The sequence below is a fragment of the Pipra filicauda genome, unplaced genomic scaffold, assembly GCF_003945595.2.
Source record: "Pipra filicauda isolate LSUMZ 115617 unplaced genomic scaffold, ASM394559v2 scaffold73_size2923735_pilon, whole genome shotgun sequence".
Lineage (NCBI taxonomy): Eukaryota > Metazoa > Chordata > Aves > Passeriformes > Pipridae > Pipra > Pipra filicauda.
Window position 1 is genome coordinate 1,742,762 of NW_024104909.1, and position 20,610 is coordinate 1,763,371.

Here is a 20,610-nt window from a genome sequence, read left to right on the forward strand (position 1 = left end):
AGAAAACCCCAATTTCTGGGGCTAAGAAAAGACCTGAGAATAAATATACAACTAGGAATGTCAGTGTTTGGTAGGGCTGGGTAGTGTCAGGCTTGGTAGTGGGTTCAGGAGGCAAATGCTATAGTATTGTCTAGGAATGGCTCTCTAAACTACTTGGGTTTGGCAGCTTCTCACCCCTCTTGTTTTGTAATTTTGAAATGTTCATTTGCATTAGTAAAACGTGCAGAGCAGCTGATTCTGAGATAACTCTCCATCGTGAACTTGCAGAAAACCAGTATTGGAACAGCAAAGGAGCTTCTGTTTCAGGAATGAGCTCGACAGAGCCAGGCAAGGAGATCCTTGGTGTGGTCTCTGATCATCTGTACTAATCTACAGATTTTAAAAATAAGTTTAAAATGCTCAGGAATTACTGGCAGTACTCTGTGAGGAAATAATCTTTAATCTTGTTTGCTGGAACCCATGGTGCTTTGTCATTATAAAATCCTGCAGTAGGATAAATGCCATGAGCTGCCTTAATGTCTACACATATGTAATAGATACTTAAGCAACATGCATATATATATTTTATTGACCTGTTCTTCCAGCTCATTAAACACAGCTGTCACTTACTATCAGCAGATAATGCAATGAAAGTCATTTGGAGAGGGAGATGATTGGTTATATTAAATCTACCATGTGTTGTTTATTTTGCTTTGTAAAAGAGAAGTCATTTTATTGCAGCCATTTGCCAAACCCAGCTATCACTAAGTGGAGGGAAGAGAGAAAGCGATGGAGAAGTGTAATCTGACAGAGCTAGTTGAGGAAAAAGCTTTTTTTCCAATGTTGCTGGATAATAATAGGCATCCTCCTGTCAAAAATTGGAGGAACAATACAGAGAGATTAACAGAGAGATTACCTGAGCTGTCTTCATTTTCAAAGGCATTTTGATTTGTAGCCCACATTGACAGTGAACGGCTGTTAATGATGTTTTTGTGCCCTCTAATTTTTCCACTCCTTGTAGGGGAAATGCAGATCAAGGTATGTGTTAGGCATCCAACTCTCCTTCATTTTAAAAACATGCTGAGGTTCTTTATTCCATGAAAATTTTCCATCAAATTCCTTAAATTATCTTGTCACATGTCCTTGGGAACCACTGCAGCTGATAACTATGAAATGTGTATCTCACATGTAACATTAAGGGTCTAAAGGAAACGTCTCTCTTTGGTGAAGTCATTTAATCTCACTGTGCATCAGTTACTTCCAGAACAACTAATAAGAGTTTTATTCTTTTTAATGAGAATTTTAATTTTTGACCCAGCATTCAGGAAACTTTGAGGTCATGGATGTAGTTTATGCCAACATAAAGACTTTCTGAAAGAGATCCACTGTAGCAGTCACTATACTTTCATTTATTGCCCATTAAATCAATCAACTAAAAAAATTAGTACTGACTTCTCCGAGGAAACTGGTTCTTTCGTGAAGTCAGGTTTAATTTAGAGGTGCAGGTGTATATCTGAAAGGACAATCTACAGTTGTAACAAATGGATTTAGTGCTGCAAAGAAAGGGCAAGGGAAGCCTATCGCTCTTCCTCCAAAAACAGGACACCGAGCGTGTCCTCTGTGACACGTGACGCTCAGAGCTGCCCTACATTTGTACTTTATCCCCTCTGCCCACTTGAGAGAGTTGTTCTGAAGAACTGCATAAAAATGGGCTTATTCTTAGACTAATAACTTCTAGATACCGAGTGCTGTCACCAGCTTGTAAGGATGACCTCCAGAGACGCTACAATGTACAGTGTTGCACAACGGATGGTAAATGTAACTTTAATACCAAAATCTTTATATGTAGAAACACAATAATTTTATACCCTACTTTTTTGAACTGGTCTGCAGGCGCCTGTTTCTGGTGGAGCAGTGAGAGAACAGTCTCTGTGATCTTTTCTATTTCCAAAGATATAGAAATAATAGCTGTTAGTTAAGAAAAAAAAGGGGGATATTTGGTTTCACTCGTGCTACACTTTTTAAAAACATGAAACACCCAAGCTGTTAGACACCTTAATTTCTAACAGGGCTGCTTCTCTATGCTCCTAATCCTTACAAAAGCAGAGAAAGCAAAATGCCATCAGCACCAGAGCAGGGCAGGGGCTGCACATCATTTATACAAGGAGACATTATGTCCCCGGGACGTTACAAAGAAGCAGCTGATTGAAGCATTAACGGGTCCCGAGTCCTTTCCCGTGACAGACACAAGGTCACTGCGCTGGCTGAGTGACTGAGGAGTTGATACCTGGTGCCTCCCCACCCTTGCTCAGGGTGCCTTAATCCACTGGCTGTAGTACTCCGTCTTTTTTTGGAGGGGGAGGGAGGTGAAAACAGCCTAAAGAGATGAATATTTATGTCCATATTTCTGTAATTTAAATTCCCTCATTGAATCCAGGACGTACAGCTTCCACCAGTGGGAGGATCCAAATCTGTACAAGTGCAAATGCTGCTGGTGAGGAAGCTTTCTTCACCAAAAAAAAAAAAAAAAAAGAAATGGAAGCAAACCTTGTGCCTAATGATGATGAATATCACCAAAATGAGTGCATTCAGGGGAAACAAACACTCTTAAATGCTCTGTATATATTATCCCCATGTTTTTTCTTTCAGTAAGCAAAGGAAGAAGCACACTGATGGTGCCTAATGTACAGCTACATATGTATCTCTATATATATCCTGGGAACACTGGTAAATGCTCTTTCAAAATGATCGTTTCTGAGCTGCAAGAAATTGGTGGCAAGCCCGGCTTGCTTACATGGGAGAGAGGGCAGACAGGGCAAAAGGGAAAATGTATTTCATACCAGCTTTCCCTTCTTCAGTCTCCAATTAATTGCACTTAAACCAATAATCCAAGAGAGAAGGACAATAATTTATTCTGTAATACATGAAGTGGTTTTCATTAAAACCACGAACCAAAGCTGGGCTTGGCAGGGAAGACCCTGACACTGCTCTGGGGAGGACAAAGCCAGGAGGCTCCTGGCTGACCAGGGGACTGCTGGGGCAGCTCAGCCTGTGTGTCCTGAGTGCAGGAATCCAGAAGGGTTGCAAAGCAGGATGATCAGAGGAAAATCAGAAGCTCTACTGAGTTTATACTGATGCCCTGAACATTTCTCTCTTTCAATTTTTATTTATCGTCTGCTCGTTTAGTCTATCTGATGAACAACCTCATATGTAACCTCATAATGAAAACATTACAGAGTATTTCATGCTTAGCTGGAGCTGAATTTGTCTCTTTGTTTAAGCAAGACACGCATTTGTAGGGTTATTAGAAAATAATGCATCCACTGTCTATTTTAAAATAATTGCCTGACATTGATTTGGAAGCGATGAAATTTATCAGGGAATAACGCTAATGATGTTATTGATAATGCAGACTCATTAAAACAGCTTTTATCATCAGAGACAATTCCTAGGAGCCACAATTTTGCATTAAGCCTGTGCACCAGCCACCATATAAAATCAGTGCAAAAACACAGACGTTGCCTCATAAAGCTTATGATCTAAATATAAGATAAGAGATGACAATAAGATGTGGCTGCAGTCATAACACATCTCCAGCCTCACTTTTATTAACTGGGAAGGGCATTGCAGCCAAGGTGAATTAGAAGGGAAAAATGAGTGAGGATTGATGGGCTTTTTTTTTTTTTATTATTATCATTACAAGTGGGGAAGAAGTTGTAAAAGGGTCTTTTCTAAAATCAGACCCTGGGCCGGTGGGCACTGATACATGCACTGATCTGGGGTAGGTCACCTGTCATTTCTGAACAACAGGAGAGTTCTTGAGCTCTCAGATCCGCAGGGACCTTTCTGCTGACTGGCACAAACAGCTCATTAAAAGCCAGTTATTGGCAACCACGGCAGGGGATGTGTCTGGTACCACACGTGAACAGTGAGAGGGGGAACGTTATCATATTCCATAACTGCCCAATATCTTCAGGGCTGTTGTAAGCTTTAATGGAACACACAATATACAAGTGACCTACAAAATAAAGCTGGGTAAGAGGGGTGGCTGACTGGCCTGACCTGGGAGTCCTTCCCAGCAAAGGTGGGGCTCCTTCACATAGAATTTACATAAACTAATGGTGTGGTCCCAGAAATAAGATTATAAAGCAGTCTTATAAACAGTTACATTTCAAGCCCCTGCCAACATGCAGTGCTGTGATAGATTCAGAACCTTCCTGTCCTCAGGGGGTGGATTTTCAAGGCATGTTCCTGTGTTTGTCACAGGGTTCATGTGGTCTCTGCTGCCACAGACCTGTGATCTTTCCTGGGTGGGCTCCACTGATGTTAATATTTGATATTCCACATGTTCCACTTGCCTGATTTTTCCTCATTCCTGGCCCTGAAAACGTGAATTTCAGGAGAGTGGCCATTGTCTGCTCAAACCTGTCTGAAGGACTGGTGCTGGGAGCCAAACATCCAACTGATTTACTGCACAGCAACAGCTGGAAGAGGGGGTAAAACCACAGTATAGTGGATTTTGAGACAAAATATAGCATCATGCCAGGAGACTTTAAAATTCCAAGTAGTGAGCTTGCTTTAAGGTTAAAATGGATATTCTAAAATCAAGACAAGTCATCCTAGTAATGGTCTTCCTGAAAGAAATGCTTCTGAGTGTGAATGGGAAAAGCTCTTCATGAGATACTCTGATGCTTAACTGTTCTCCCAAAGCATCACAGTTTTCAAGAACTTTTGAAGAAAATTAAATACCTACTGAAAAGGTGCAAAATGAAAAACACATTTTTCCCATTATTTTAATACAATCATGCTTTGCCTCACACAAGCAGAATAATAATGTTGTCAGAAAAATAACAGTAAAAACAAACATTCTTTTATTTAGAACAGTCTGGGTGGGGTTATTCCTGATGTTTTAAAGTTTGCACTGTGGTATAAGAAAGGTAATATCATATCACACATCGAAAGGCTCAATAAACATGTGTTCATCACTCATAAGAAATTAAAGACAGACCTTAGAGTAGAATAAATAATTTTTAAAAAAAGAATCTATGTTCATTCCTGATCTGTCTAAACTGATGCATTGTCATAGGCTTTTAATGGGTCCAAAATCCCTGGAGGCATCCAGACTTAAAGAACTGAAATGAATCTGATGGAGGGGTTTTCAAATGGATTTGTAAAGGTTTCAGGAGTTTCCTGTTGTTCACGTTACGATCCTTGCCAGCTGTTGTAAAGAATTATTTGTTTTCTGGTTTAGTTTACCCAGTGTGAGACAACAGGAAATCAGTACAGCAGAAGTTTCTCATTAAACATACTTTGTTTTCGTTGTATTTCCCATTTTTGCTAAGTAGGAAGGTATGAACTTTTCATCATGAAAAATCAACATGACCTTTTGCAAAAATGAGGTGAAAGCGTTTCAGCATTTGGATGTTCTGGCATTTCAGCAAAAGACCAAATGAATTTTAACACATAATATATCCTAAAATGTGAACAGTAACATGAATTGCTTTCCCTAACTTGGCTTGAAACTTATTCATGTGGTTTGAAGTGATCATAAGAGTTCATCTAAGTAATCCTAAAAAAAAAATTGTCTAGGGAAAAAAAATGGGACATTTTAGGTGAATTCCTTTTTGTTAATTCCTTGAAGACTCCTCATGGTATATTATATATATATATAAAATCATATATATATAATATATGATTGCTGTTGATATTTTTATTTGGTGTTTGAAAGGTATGAAGAAGTGTTTCTTCCAGCAAAATTTAAAGTATGTCATGGACTGTTTGAAAAATTTTCGGATTTGGAGCTGATGTGATGGGCAGGGTCATTACAGATCCTGCTTAATATATGTTGCTTCCATGTTGCAGCTTGGAAAAGCCATTGCAGATGGCTCTTAGTGTATAAACCTCTAGTAAACAGTCTCACAACAGCAGCAGGAATTGTTGGGTCCCAAAGGATTTGTGGCTTAACAGGAGAAACTGTTGCACACAAATTTGACTTTAGCAATGTGACTTGACCATCTGGTACCCAAATAGCTGCTGAGCTGAGTAAAGGTGAGGACATACCTGTGTGCATCACTGGGCTGGAGTTTAGTGAGGGTGAGTTCTAGTAAGTGGGGGTTATAGAGCAAAGGAGTTCACCTACACAGGGCCAACAATGCTGCTCTTTCTGGGTAGAACAGCTTGTCTGATAGTTATGTGAACAAATGGTGTATACACTAAATAATAAGAGTTTTTATATGTTCTTCACCTGGGCATGGTTCAGGTTACCTGCTCACAGCTGAACTCATTTCAAGTGTATTAAGATGGTTGGGACATTCAGGATTCGTGTTTTGGGCACACTGAACTCAACTGTGGTTGAAAATCAGCTGAATAAGTCAAACAGCTCTGTCCTTACTCCTCTAATGCTGAGGAGACTCTCCTTGGGAGCAGAAATATCCACTTAAATGTATCCTTTAAACAACATACACTTTGAATTTTAAATAATGAAGAACAAACTAATAGGAAAAAAGAATTTTCCCCCCCAACCCCCCAAGCTCTCCCAGCTCTGAGGTACATGGGATAGATTGCAAATGGTAAAGTATAGGTAGGGGTAAAAGTTAATCTCTAAAGAACAACTTTTGATAATGCCTTTGTATTCCTAGAAATGTCCTATACTCTCAGTGGATGATTGATAGAACATGGCATCCTCTTGTTGTCTTTATGCTGTAGGGATTGCCTGTATTATTAAAATAGAATTTCCACCATTTTAGTTTACTGGAGTTTCAGAAGACAGAAAATAACATTTCACTCAGCCCTGCTTGGCTGTTCCTGTCCCCGGATGGCTCAGAGATCCTTCCTTCAAGGAAATTCGTGTCCCAGTGGTTCCATACACACACCAACATGCATTTCTGTGTCAGCAAAACAGTTCTGACAACTGCAGGGAATGCTGCTGTTTGAGGGTATTCCAAGGAAATAACCTCTGCTGGGAAATGCCTGTGAAGGTTCCACGGGGTGGCTCAACCCCGCTGTTTTCACTGGAGGAAAACCCGCCTGGTTGCTGGGAGCACATCCTTGCCCCACTGTGACGTGCTGGCATTCGGTTCCTCCTGTGTTCCAGTTGTGTCCCTCGTCAGAAGGGAACATCCAGCCACGTTCTGTGTCCCCCAGAGCTGGGTCCTGCAGTGCAGCTCTCCCTCCTGCCTGCTCCATCTGTGGCAATCCCACCCAGAGGAGATGTTGCAAGCCAGTGAGTCCCCAGTGGGATGTAATAGAACGGAAGCAGATGGCGAGCTGAGGAAAATTTCAGGGGAGGATTGCATTTTCCAGTTACTGTCTTTTTGATTTCACTCTTATTGTCTGATGAATTGTGTCAGATTTGATCCTTCAGATTGAAAAGCTGCTGCTAAATGTGCTCCCAAATGTACAGATAAAGTAAATGGCTGCTGCCAACGTACTCTCTCAGAAACTTAATTTTTTAATGCATTTTAGGAAGGGCTTCTTGTTCTGTTGTGTCTGCTGTGTATCTGCCTTCAGCTGAGGATTTTTTTTCTATCATTGTATATGGTGATGACTGTGGGTTCAGGAGCCTGCTGTTTTTTTTAAACAGTATATTTACCTGTGTACTTGTAATTTATCTTGGCCAAGGCAAGCAGAAAGGCTTTCTCTTGCCCTGGCTTATTTACACAGCTTTCCTTTGGCTTGTTTGTAGTCTCTGATTAACACAGGGCTATATAACCCTGTTTGCCAAAGCAAGACTAAGAGAGAAGGGAGACACAGACCTTGAGACCTCAGAAGCAGAGCCAGGGAGGACACAGAGGCAGAGCCAGTGGGACAGCAATGCCAGCCTCTGGGAATGTGAGGAGAGGAGGAGGATGCTGCCTTCCCAAGAGGAAGGCTCCTGCCCCACCTGAGGACTCGTGGCTGCACAGCAGGTTCACTGCCCTCAGAGCTGAGGAGCAGCCTGAGGTGCTCCCAGCAAAGCCTCTGGGCCAGCTGACCCTGAGCCCTGTGGCAGCTGGAGCTTTTCTTTGTGATTTTCAGGAAACTCTACCACAGCAGAGAAGGCTCAAATCAATTCTGGTGGGAAGCAGCACCCTGTGCTGCCCAGAAAGCAAAGTCCAGTATTGAAGCTGATCCATTTAGTGCCAAAGAGGTCACAAATTGGAGCATCTTCACTGTAAGAATCCAGGGGGTTCTGGAAGCACTATGAGTCTTGGCTCTTTGATCTTTGCTCTGATTGCTTCCTGTCCAAACAATTTATTAGAAAGCAGAGAACCTTTAATTCCACCAACTAACAATTCAAACAACAGTTGGGATAGGAGACGCTTTGACTTTTAATAGCAGAGGGATTTTAATCCTTCTTTCCCAGTTCTTCAGTGCCCCATTCAGTATGGTTGGCACCACTGCCTCATCTCTCTTGCTTCTTTTTGTTGTTTCCTAAGTAAAAAACCTGTTTTGATTGACAAGCAAATATTTGCCAAATCATATCGTATTTGTGAAATAGAGTTCAGTGTTTTTAACTATAAAATAACCCACCAAACCAAACAAAAAAACCCAAACCTGTTTGCCTTCTAATAGTAAATGAAAAAGCTCATCCGGCTGTGACTTTCAAGATAATCTGTTAAAGACATTTCCTTTGCAAATTCTAAGCAAGCATGTAACCTCATACAATAACTCTCACCCAGGCCCATGTGGATGGTTGGTGACAACTTCAAACCTGGCATATGTAGAAAGGACAACACTGCATTTCTAAGACCCTATGGCTGAAATATGAAAATATTATACTCCAGATAGGAGCAGTTGTGGCTGAGATGAACAGTTCTCATCAATCCAGTGTGAAAATAAACATTATGCACAATGATCAACCCTCAGCTGAGTGGAGGCTGGGAGGTCTGTACTGGTCCAACCTCACATCCAGCTGGCGAATTATCAGTAAAAATTTCTGTATTACCTACAGACTCTCAGACTTTTCAGTCCACGGTTATTTTTTCTCATTATTGTTATTTTACACAAAATTCAAGAGGACTAAGAAACACCAGAGTAGTATTTACAAACAAAGAAGGGTAAAATTCTTCATTGTTTCATCCTGTCCCTGCCATTTTCATCCAGAACTGAGGACTGAACCTGCTCGTTTAACCAGGGCTCCATGGCAGTAATGGCCAAAGAAGGTTATTGAACACACAAACATTATCTACATCCATCTTATCAATAAATGTGTCATGAGCCAATTTGATGCAATTACATAGAGGTGCCCTTTCTACAATACCAGTAGATCACTTTGATGTGCAACTCGAACAATAATACTTTAAAATACTTTAAAATACCTTTAGGGAGAAAAAAAGAAAATCAAAACTCATTTTCAGGCACAAGGATATTCTCTGGATGGTCTCTACATATTCATTAAAGAGAAGGCTGATAGTTTAGCTTGAGAAAACCCAGCAGTAGAAAATCTCTCACATGAATTATGTGGAATTAGGACTCAAATCTTGGATAAAATTAAGCCCCCCTCTAGCTATGGCCAATACTGTGCCTGCCCCAGTATCAGATGTTGCTGGACTTAAAAATATTTTGTTTATTATTGCAAAATTATGCTTTGGTGACTGTACATATAAAAGTGTAACCAGGTCTTTTCTGCCTCATTTCTTCCTATATCCTTATATCATGTTCAGTCTTATTTTTCTTCTCCCTCAGTTAAATGCTGTATGTTGATTTATTCCATTATGCAAGACAAGGTTATAAAAGGATTTCAACTCTTTTGAATTGAATCAAGGTCTGAGGAGTGGGTAAATCTAAATGAGGTGGAATTTTGTAGTAGATCATAATGGCAGCTTTCTGAGTGCTTCCTTTTATTTAGTGCTGGCTTATTTACTCAGGCTTAGAAACTCATAAACCTTGTAAATATGCATGTAAGTGTAATGAACTTCCCTAGACTGCTGTGGCTCAGCTTCTTTCACTATATTTTATGTGCCATTTTATGTATTTCTTTGATTTTCTTCCTGTACTGGTGTTGCAGACAGCTAGGACATTTGAGCTACCTGATGCTGTTGCCGCTTAAGTAACTTGTTTATGTGATGGAACATTCTTTGGGAAGGTTCATGTTTAGCACTTTTCGTGCAAGAATGATTTAGAAGCATCAGAAGTTTCCAGGAACTCTGAATGTTTGACTTGGCTGCCATCTGCTACTTTCTGGAGCCTGAAGAGGCAAGAGGTTCATTGTTTTCCAGGGTAAAATAGTCTGTGGAATTCACACCTATATTTGTGAGGCTGGCCAAATACACACTGGTGTACCACCTTCACAGAGGCTCTGCCCAAGCAGCTACACTGCTGATTTCACCTAAAACATCACAGTGCCTTGGAGAATCCAAGGAGTGACACGTGAAAAGGAGGAAACAGGGAGAGTGTTGGTTGTAGAACCAGCACGGTGGGGAAGGAACAGCACAGGGATCACTAAGAAGGACTCAGAGCACCAACATATTGTTATTGCCTTTGCAGATCAAGTTTGGATCCCTAAAACATGACTTATGAACAGCACATAGCTCATTAGCCTAGGCAGGAGTCATTAGAATGATAGATGTGTAAACATCTTTATATTCCCGTGCAAGGGAGGATATTTTGCAATTCTCAGCACCTTTCAATGCATATGGAAATCATGCCATGAATGGGCACATCACTCCTGAGTGCCCACTCGGGGTGATTCTGGCACTCCAGGAAAAGATGTACATGTGCCCCTACATACAGGGGGCAAAAGCAGATGAGGATAATTACACTGCAACAAGCACTGGGATTTGACAGTGCTTAGACGAAAATGTGTATTTATTTTAAACTTAGATTTGTGACTTTATTAATCGGAGTCCAAACTCCTGATTCCGTTGCACCTGGTTTGCATTATTCCTATAGGATGGAATTAGTGAAAAAAGTATCTTGAGTTTATTCTCCATAAAGGGAATTTGGAGTTGCATATGGCCAGTTTAGGAGTACTTTCAAGCATTTCTATGTTCCAGCAATCTCCATGCTACGAAAGCCCCATAGGCTGTTAGACAGTTATATGTCTTTTTGTTCCTCTCTAATGAAGCCATAATAAGGCACCAAACCTCTCTGAGTCATTCCTCAAAAATGAAATACAGAAGCAGTGCTGTGTTGGGCTATGGCACTGTGTGATAAAGTGCTATAAATACAAATTACAGCAGCACCAACAGGGGGTTTTGTGCAAAAAGGTAGGAAATTCTTCTTTTCTGTGAATGTTTTTGGTTTAGCTGCTGACAGACCTGAAACAGCTCTGGGGATTATCCAACATGAATTCAAGGAATAGTGTGGTAGATATTGAGCTCCTGTTTTCCAGCTCCTTTGAAATTAATGGCAGTAGGAAAAGCAGAAGTCTTATCGTATTTGGAAAAATATTGGAAAGTGCATTTAAATTGCTTGTTTAGAAACAGGCCAGAGCAGCTGGAGTACAAGAATGTCATGATGACTCCTCGGGACTGACCATCATGGGCATTGCTGTCCATGTTCCTCAGGGGGTGCAGTTTCTGTGGGTTGTGAAGTCATAAATATCTCCTGAAATAGGGATCAAAAGTTATGCTTTTAAGTTGTTTTTTTGTTTTTTTTTTTTCCAGTAAGCATGTGAAAATTCCCCTATTCAGTAATTCAGTATTTCTATCCATGATCTCTCCTGAGTGTGTCCCTTCCCTTTTCCCGCACTAAATGTGCACACAGGAGCTGGGCCAGCCTTCCCTGAGCTGCCTTGTGCAATCCCAGGTAATTCATCTCACTTTCCCTTCCCCTTTGAAAAATAAGGCTCTTTCAAAATCATTAGGTAATGACACTACTATAAAAGAACCACATCATATTTTAGCAGCAGGACTCCTCTGAGCAGTGGTTTAATGAGTGTGAAAATACAGGATTTGAAGTGACTGTGGCTTATAACACTGCAGGTAAATGCTACTTCCACTCACCCCACAAAAATTCTCATAAAACTTCTAAATTCAATAGTATAGACTAATAGAACAATTTGACTGTGTTTGCATCTTTTTTTCTGAACCTTCTACCTGAATAAATTTACATTTTTTTCATATTCCACTGTACACAAATTGTGTAGATAAAATCAATACATTTTATTGTGTTACAATGTGCAATACAACGTAAAATCAAAGACCAAAACAAATCAGGCCTCAACATAAATACATACTTCAGGATTTTTCAGGAAGCTATAAAAGATATATGAGATTAATTTCTTTGGCACAGATAAGGATCTGTAACCTACGTTTCTTTAGCCACTAATTATCTAATTTTACAATTGCAAGGGATAGACATAACACTGACCACATAGTGGATGGGTGAATTTGTGAAGTTCTTGAAATATGAAATTTGGAAAGTAATCCTTTGAATGTTATTTTTCTGTCCTCTCCGTGCCTGTTCTAGCATTCTCCTTTTCCATTTTCCAGGCTCACCTAACTTCATTAACTTTAATTATAAAGTTTAAATAACACTGTAAAGGCCTTTACTGTAAACCAAGTCCTTATTAGTCAAATTTTTTAAATAAATGAAAAATGCCTTGACAAGACCATCTTAAGCCACTGTTGTGAAGCCACTTAAGTCAAGTTGTTGTAAAGAAGCAAAGATCTGGAAAAAGTGATAACTCAACCCTCAGGAAACTATGGGCAAAAATAGAATTGAGCTGCTGTCCTTTATTGTGGGAAAGTCTTTGACATTTATGTTGTTTATGACTTCACTGAAAAATTAAAGAGGGGACTGAAAATCTGCAGCTCAGTGATGAAGTTAAAATAAACCAGCTGACACTATTCCTCTGTAGGACAGTGACCTTCCCCTTACCTGGAAAATATTATTGTTTCTGGATGAAACCAAATTTGTGACCGTAACGGAGTGTAAGACTGGATGTGTTGGATTGCTGGTACCTGAGACAGATGCCAGAGCAGTCAGAGGTGGATCAGGAGAACAATCAGAGATCCTGGGCACTGAGAGGGCAAAACTGAGCCTGGCACCACCTGAGCAGCCTGAAGGAACTGAAGAACTGCAGGAGCTGCAGTTGTGGTGAGGAGGAAGGATTTCTTTAGCAGGACATGTAGGTAGGACAAGGTGAGCTACCACTGGTGGGAATTTTTTCAATGCAGGAGGATATCAGAGGGCCTGTATATATATGTATATGTATACATGCCACTATGGTGGGAAGAAGACAAAAGCCTCTACAGACTTGCTGTTTTGTGCTAAGATCCCAGGTCTGGCTCAAGTTAGGACTCTGGGGAAGAGGTGTTAACAGCTACATGACACATTGCCACAATCATTGCTGCTGCTCCCCATGTCTCCCTCACCACAGGAGCAGCATCGAGGCTGCTCAAAGTTCTGTCCTCAGCCTGTAGAGCAAGAAATGTGAGGTGAAACTGTGCCCTGGTTGAGCCTCTCACATTGCACATACCTGAGAGAGAAGTAACAAGGTATAAACCACTTAAAGGCTTTTTAAGGACAACAGAGACTGTGTGTCAACAGAAATTAGCTTGCATCATAATGTAATTGTGAAGTCTGAAGTCTTAACAGATCCCCACACGCACAGAGATGCCACATCACACACACACAGAGGAAAAGGAGAAGAAGGAAGAAAAAAAAACAAAACAAAACAAAAGAAAAAAGCTCTCCTGGGGAGTTACCAGTTAGATGCAAGCAGGTGGGTTTGTGTCATCCTGACAGATCAAGGAAGGCAGCTCTGGCTCCACACTGCCAAGTCTTGTGTGGAGTAATGAGTCTTTTATAATAAAATAATCTCTTGGTAGCCCTCCCTGGTCTCAGGAAATATTAGAGATAGAAATAATAGTATGGCAAACCGGTGCTTGTTTTGTAAGGCTAAATGTATTTGTGTTGTTAACAGAGTGCTTATTTTTCTTTACCTTTGCACAGGACTGAGGTTAAGACAAAAATAGATCCTGCTGCACCTTTTTGACCGTGACATTGTGTGTTTTGTTCAGTTCTTTGGGATGTCTGAGATCTGTGGCAGTCAGCTTGTTCCTTTCAGCTTGTTCCTTTCAACTTGTTCTTAATGCTAATTTTCCATTTCCCACGATTTTACTGGAAAGAGGCAAAAACCACGAGAAAAACCTTCAGAATGTGGAACTTTAATTATTAGTACGCAATCTCGATTTAGAGGAGTTCTTTTAGCATGTATTTTTCACAAAGCTCTGAACCTTGGTTAATTTTAGCAAGTCTGATGAACTAAAATAGATGTCCTCTGCTTGAAAGTCAGATGATTCAGTTGAACCACAGACCCTTCAGCTTTTCAGGGCTGCGTGGCTGTGGAGACTCTGACTTTTAGAATGTGTGTTAATTGTTGAAATGGAAATCAAGTATGTTTGGCTTTTTTTTTTTTTTTTTTTTTGCAATCTTGAAACATTTTTCTGCAGTGTGCTTTGAGCTGCTATTGAAAATCTGTGAAGGTATATTACCTTAATGTTACTAGACAGTGATTTGGACCATGCAGTCAAGGAATTGTTACGTGTTTGGCCCATGCCTTGTGCAATATCTGTGCTGCATTGCAATTCCAGCCCCTGACAGACACTGATAAGATGTGGACAGGGCTTTGGGTTACTCTCACTCACTGGGGAGATTTTCTCACAAGGAGAAAACAAAAGGAGAACTAGGATCTGGAAAAAAAAAATCTATCTATCCAGTTTGAAACATCCCTAAAGCAAATCATGCTATGTTTGAAACCTTCCGTTCCTCCAAGCTGTCAAAAATCTGGCTTTCAGTGATTGTGGCCTGATTTTCTGACTGTTTGTCCTGCAAACTAGCACAGGAATTGAATGTTTAGCACATCTTAAAGTCATTCTGGGACTTGCTACTTGTTTATTTGGGTATGTGCCTGGAGAATGGCAGCAGATGATTTGCAATCCAAACCTATCAGAAGTTGGGATGAAAATTGTCACTTTTTGTTCTACTATCATTATTCTAATTAGGCATCCCTTGAAACTTAGAACAATGGCATTTTAAGCTCCAACCAGGTCTTCAGTGGGGAAAATCATTCCAATTTGGAAGGAAAAAGAAAGGAAAAATTGTTACAAAAAAAATTTCTGTCTCTCTAAAAAAGAGAGAGAGAACACAAATGTGAGGCTGAATGGATGCACATTCCACCACACATGCAAAGCCTCCTCCAGGGCTTTGTTCATATTTGAATCTGGCTCTGGTTCTCCCAGCAGATTTGTCATTTGGACCCCACATTTGTGGCACGTTTGTAGTCTCAGGCCTTTAGTGAAAGAACACTTTGGAATCAGATATCTGCAAAACACTGTGAAGGGAAAAGATTATTTACAAACATGACTTCAGAATATAGAATAGAACGTTTTCTATACAAAATAAAGTGTCACCCCGTTGGAAATCTTTCAGGGAAACCTCATCTTATCTGTTTTGTTCTGTGGAAATGATTCAGTGTTTGTGGTTACATCACAAGACAATGTGGCTTCCACTGAATTTGTAGGGACAATCTATTTTGAGACACTGAATGAAATCTACTGTGTGTGGGTAGAGTCAGTCTATCCAGAGCAAAATTAAAGGAAGTTTCAGCTGACTTTTGTGGAATGCTTTAAGGGAAAAGGTGATGTCAAATAGAAAAGCTTCAGAACACAAATTTTGGGTCCATCAGTATAGGAATTCTAGGAAGGAGGGGAGGAGCATTTAACCAGAGGTGTAACTGGGTTTACAGCAGATGCATGACGTGTAACCCTTTATTCCCAATACAGCTGGAAACTTGGAGAGTCTGGATTGCACACATGCTCTTAAATGCTGCATAAAAATGAAGGGTGCACATTGAGTTTTGTGTGTATTTCATTATTACACATTGTGGTTTTACCATATACAGAACAAACTAAATGTTACGTCCCAAACTGCAACTATTTCAAGATAAATATTTTCATTGGTAATAAGTTTTCAAAGACAGTTTTCACGACATATAATCACACTGCTAATTTTTCAAGCACAGATAGCTAAATCTAAAGCCTGCTCTATTCGTTTTGCTTTTTATTAAAGGTAGAACTTTGGTTCCTAAACCAGCTTTCACACACTGAAATAAGATTTCACTTGGATTGTTCTCTGAAGAACCTGCTGTAGATATTACAAAACAAAAGCTAAACTTCATGGAGAAGTAACTTTAATTTTCTGTTACTCAAAAGTGCATACACACTCCTCTAGTTCTAATTTTTTTAATTCTTCTCTGTGTTTATCCTTTAAGAACATTTTAGCCTATAAAAGCACAGGAAAAGCAAGGTTCTAGTTGGCTGAGGTAGCACAAACCACAGAATACTGAGCTAATTTCATTCCTCCCTGACACACAAGCACCTGTGATTCCTCCTCCACTTGTTGGTGTTTGGGTGCACCTGCCTGGAGTTGTGTTCCATGGTAATACCTTTAACCAAAATCATACTTTGAATTTGTTAATAGCACTCATTGTAATTACTGTGTAATACTTAATTGGGATTCATGTAATTATTATTTTAAACCACTTTACATGTTCTGATTTGAATTTTTAATTTAGAAAACACATATTCAGTCCTTCGATCTGATTCCCTCTGGATGACTGTGGATGGAACATACATTTTAATGTGTCAGGTTATTTGTATGCACCAGGATTTTCCCATTCTAAACTCCTGAATCTATGCTAGTATTTATATGTGTAAAGTTACTGGCAGTCCAGGGTCATATATTTTAATCTCTAAAACCTTTGTTTGCTCACACAGTAAAACTATTTAGATTTGAGGTTCTTTAATAAAATACATACAAAATAATTTGTCTTACACAGTGTCTTAACTGCAAATTACATTTCTATGCATTTTTAAATGCATGCTGTTAATAAAAATATCTAGCTGTGCATATATATAATTTTAATTACTTATTCTTCATTTCAGAAAGTATCTTTACACTGAATTTAGAAGTCACCTTGCAGAGATTAAAAGCCAGCTGTATGGACAGGATGCTAGGAAGTCATTAAACAGGTATGATTTAAAGAGGAGAGGATAAACTTTTTACCTACTGTGGCCTCTATGAGCCTGTACCTTCTGATACTGCAATATTCATTTTCTTTAAAAGTATGGGGTGTCAACTGCACCCAAGGCCTGGGGGGGTGTTTCTCTCAGGAAAAATTACAGTCCTGCTGTCCTGACACATTGGCTTCAGTGAGAAACAGTATTATTCTGAAACACCACCAGGATCTTATCTAGAGGCACCAAGCCTGTCCAGTGTATCAAATAATAAGGCAGACACTATTTTAACACAGCTTTACTTTATTCAGTCCATCTGCAAATGTTATAGAAAGGAGTGATATAATTATCTGTATTCTGTTACTGAAAGGCTAAGTGTGTCTCAGGAAGAAAATCTCAAAAAGATTTTAATTAAGTTAAAACTAAAATAAGAGCTGGAGTATAGAAAATGTCCTAAAGAATCTTTAATATCAAAATGAGCTCATAGCATCTTCTAAAATATAAGTTAATAGAGGCAAGTTAATATTCCTTCAGCGGAGAAAATGAAAACAGAATTGTACATTTAGTTTTAGAGGTCTTGAATACTTGGCTCTTTTCAAGTCCTGTTTCCTTTCTGTCTGTCCCTCAAGCAGACCATGAATGAGTGAAGTCTCTGTGCAGCTCTGCCTTTAATGTCCCTCAGAAAACAGGGTGTCCTTATTGCTGAGAAACTCACAGATCTCCTGATGAAAAAGAACATAATCCTTACGGGAGGTGCTGTTGACTCTGGTACTGTGGGAGGCATTTTCCTTACAGCAATGTGTAAATTCAGTTTATTAAACTTAACTCTGGAAAAACACCTTCCCTGTCCCCTTGTAGCATCTCAGAGCAGCAAGTGCCCTGTTACCATTATCCCCTCACCGTGGGTGTCCCCATCAGCAATCCTGCAATGCCATGGAAAGGGAACCACGCTGGCAGGAATTACTAAGGCACTGTTTGCTGCAGGACAAGTTTGTAGATCTTTTGTTTGCGATTTGGAAAAGTTGGTGAGTGCCTGCAGCTCGTCAGACGCCAACTGACACACGAGCTCCAGCAGCCAGGTAATGACCGACCCTTCCAGGGGCTTCAGCCCGAGCCTGCAGTTATGCCACATTTCTTCCCAAAGCCTGGGTAGGTGCCTCACAGCTGGTGCTTCACACACCATTCACAGGCCAGGGTTAAGGTTTTCAAGGCAAAGCACACACATGGCACAGATCTGTGTCTCTGTGCCCAGGAGGGGGCTTTGCCCCTGCCCAGCGTTCACCCCTCCGGCTCCTCATCCTTCTCTTCATCCTGTCCCTGCTGCTCCTGCCTGAACATCTGCCTGTAAAACTAAGTTTTTATTTCCCCTTTTTTCCACCCTAACCTTGATGAATGGCTTATATCTCAACACAGAAGCTCACCTTTCTCTTAACTGCAGATGATTGATAGGGCAGGAACAGCAGTGGAACAGGTTCTGTGTCCTGGCAGCCTCGGCTGCTGCCGGGGCTTCCCTCCAGGGACTGGCAGGAGCCTCATTCCGTGCAGGAATTTAAAGCCCTACCAAGCCACTGAGAAACCGAGTGGGATTTTGAAACTCGTACTGCACAGTCTGAATATCCTCTAAAAACAGCAAGCCCAGAGTGCTCTGCTGATTTTCTGTCGTGGAACACTTTGAAGGGCAAATATTCCTTTTTGTTTTGCACGGGTGGTATAATTTTGATGGAAGAACTCAGCACTATCAAGTACAAGTTCACATGCTTGTATTTGTTTTATATGTTAAGAAAGAAGATGAAAGACCATGAATATACTTAGTTCATGAAATGTAGAAACATTAATTATTTCTACATCTGTATATGCTTTGATGCACATGGTACATAATTCTATAATTATTGATAGTTCTGTAATATAGAATATTAATTCTGTTCTTGCTCTACTATCATTTAAAAATTCCGTTTTCCCTTAGCCTGTTCCCTGTACATTTTTATTATTCAAGTGAATGTAACAATGACCTTTTTGAAAGAATGTCTAGTTAGATTAGTTACACTTTTAAATATAATGAGTTCTTAAGGTCAGGTTTTCAAGTCGTGTGTCAAGGTGGCTCCACCACAGTCAGGGGATTTGTGCCAGATTACACCTACAGAAAATCTGAATGTAAAGCTGAAGACAGTCGTTTATTCAAATTTGTATGTCTAAATTTAGGCAGAAAAGGGGGAAAAAAAATCTAAGGTGACTGAAAGAGAATAGATGTCAAAGTGATACGACTTTAACAGGTTCCTGTGATGACACGGATAGAAATGTGCTGGGAGAAGTTAATGGCTTTGAAAAGTAAAGACCAAAAGTACGGTAATATCCTTGAAAGTGCTGAATTCATGAGTCAACATTTAAATGGGAGCCTGTCTTCCCACTAAATAGCTTTTCAACTTCTTTCTTATCATAGTAGTCCTTAATTAAAATAGTTCAAAGGAGTTGGGTCATAAAACTGCATTCGGGTTTTTTTTGTGCTAAAAAGAATTTCTGCACTCAGCAGACTTCATCAGTTCTCAAAACTTAACAGTTGAGTCAATAGTCTTCTTTTCACTCTGGTGAACTACACACTGAGAATGCCATAAGCAATTATTTAATCTTAGTAACTCGGGGTTAGTTCAGGACCGCAGTGGTCTAATTAAAAAGTGCTTCAGTGTATCATTGATTTCTTGGTATGACGACAAAGTCCTGCTTAATTCTGCTTTCCTCTGAAAGGAGTGCTGCTGCCAGCCAAGCTTGCTGCAGGAACACTGAGGGGCAGGGAGAGGCAACCGTGACCAGCACTGGTTTGTTGGGGCAGAGAGGGAAGGGAAGAATCAAGAAAGATCAGAAAACGGAGAGGGGAATTTGAACTCGTGGTGGCAAACAAGGTCTATGATATTGGTTTAAATACCTGTTCAGTCAGCCAGTCGGAGGAAAATCTGAAGGATGGGTCGCTGTTTTCTCAAGATAAAGCTTTGCAGCAAGTGCTGCATTGCCAGCACCAGGCGTTGGGCTTCAGTGATCTATTCACTGGTCAAAACATCAACATCCCAAATTCATTGCACTGCCTCAGGAATGACCTCCTCTTACCCTGCTTTCTGTAGTTTGGAGTTTCATTCATTTGTCATCTTGCAATCCTGTTTCTGGTTTAAATTTCCACTTCTGTTGAAGACATAAGCCCAAGTAGTAGAGTGAAAAATCCCATAACCTCATTCATAACTGTCATGACCTTTAATTCAGAAGCCACAGCTCTGGAATAGCTGCAGTTAATAGTCTTTTTAAGAGGTTTGTTCATTCTTTGGCTAAAAATTCGTACAGCAATGTTGATTGGGGAATTGATAAGACTCGTGGAAAGTGAGTTGGGAAATAGAGCCAGAAATCTCAAAATTTTAGTCTTTTTATTATTATTATTATTTCAGTTCAGCTGTCCTGTTAGCCCGCTTCTTGTTCCAGTTCTGCTCTGTGGTTTTGTGCTTTATTGTATTAGTTACCAGCTCGTAGAACTCTCAGTAAAGTATAAGATGTAAGAAAACTAAATGATAGCAACAACAGTGTCAAGCTAATCAGATGAAATATTTTGCTTTTTAAACATTTATATTTCAGGGAAATATATTCTCCTCATGAAGCTCCTTCTCACCTGAATACTCTTGCTCATTCACCATTAAAACAGTTTCCTTAG

General features: G+C 40.0%; 1 protein-coding gene and 2 long non-coding RNA genes across 15 annotated transcripts in view; all 3 read left to right on the forward strand.

The window, feature by feature from the left end:
* The window catches only part of RBFOX1 (RNA binding fox-1 homolog 1), a 1,156,483-nt gene that overhangs the window by 302,450 nt on the left and 833,423 nt on the right, over nt 1-20,610 (forward strand). The window lies entirely within an intron of this gene.
* On the forward strand, nt 7,134-8,856 carry LOC120324876. Its single transcript, XR_005566544.1, has 4 exons — nt 7,134-7,201; nt 7,664-7,886; nt 7,996-8,131; nt 8,640-8,856. It is a non-coding gene; the product is annotated as an uncharacterized LOC120324876 (long non-coding RNA).
* LOC120324877 overlaps nt 11,575-20,610 on the forward strand; it is a 35,069-nt gene continuing 26,033 nt past the window's right edge. Inside the window, exons 1-4 of one of the 2 annotated variants that reach the window (XR_005566545.1) lie at nt 11,575-11,709; nt 12,764-13,047; nt 16,854-16,940; nt 17,558-17,698. This is a non-coding gene — a long non-coding RNA (uncharacterized LOC120324877). Of the gene's footprint in view, nt 11,710-12,763; nt 13,048-16,853; nt 16,941-17,557; nt 17,699-20,610 lie in introns of those variants that run through there. The other variant, XR_005566546.1, reaches the window with a different exon arrangement.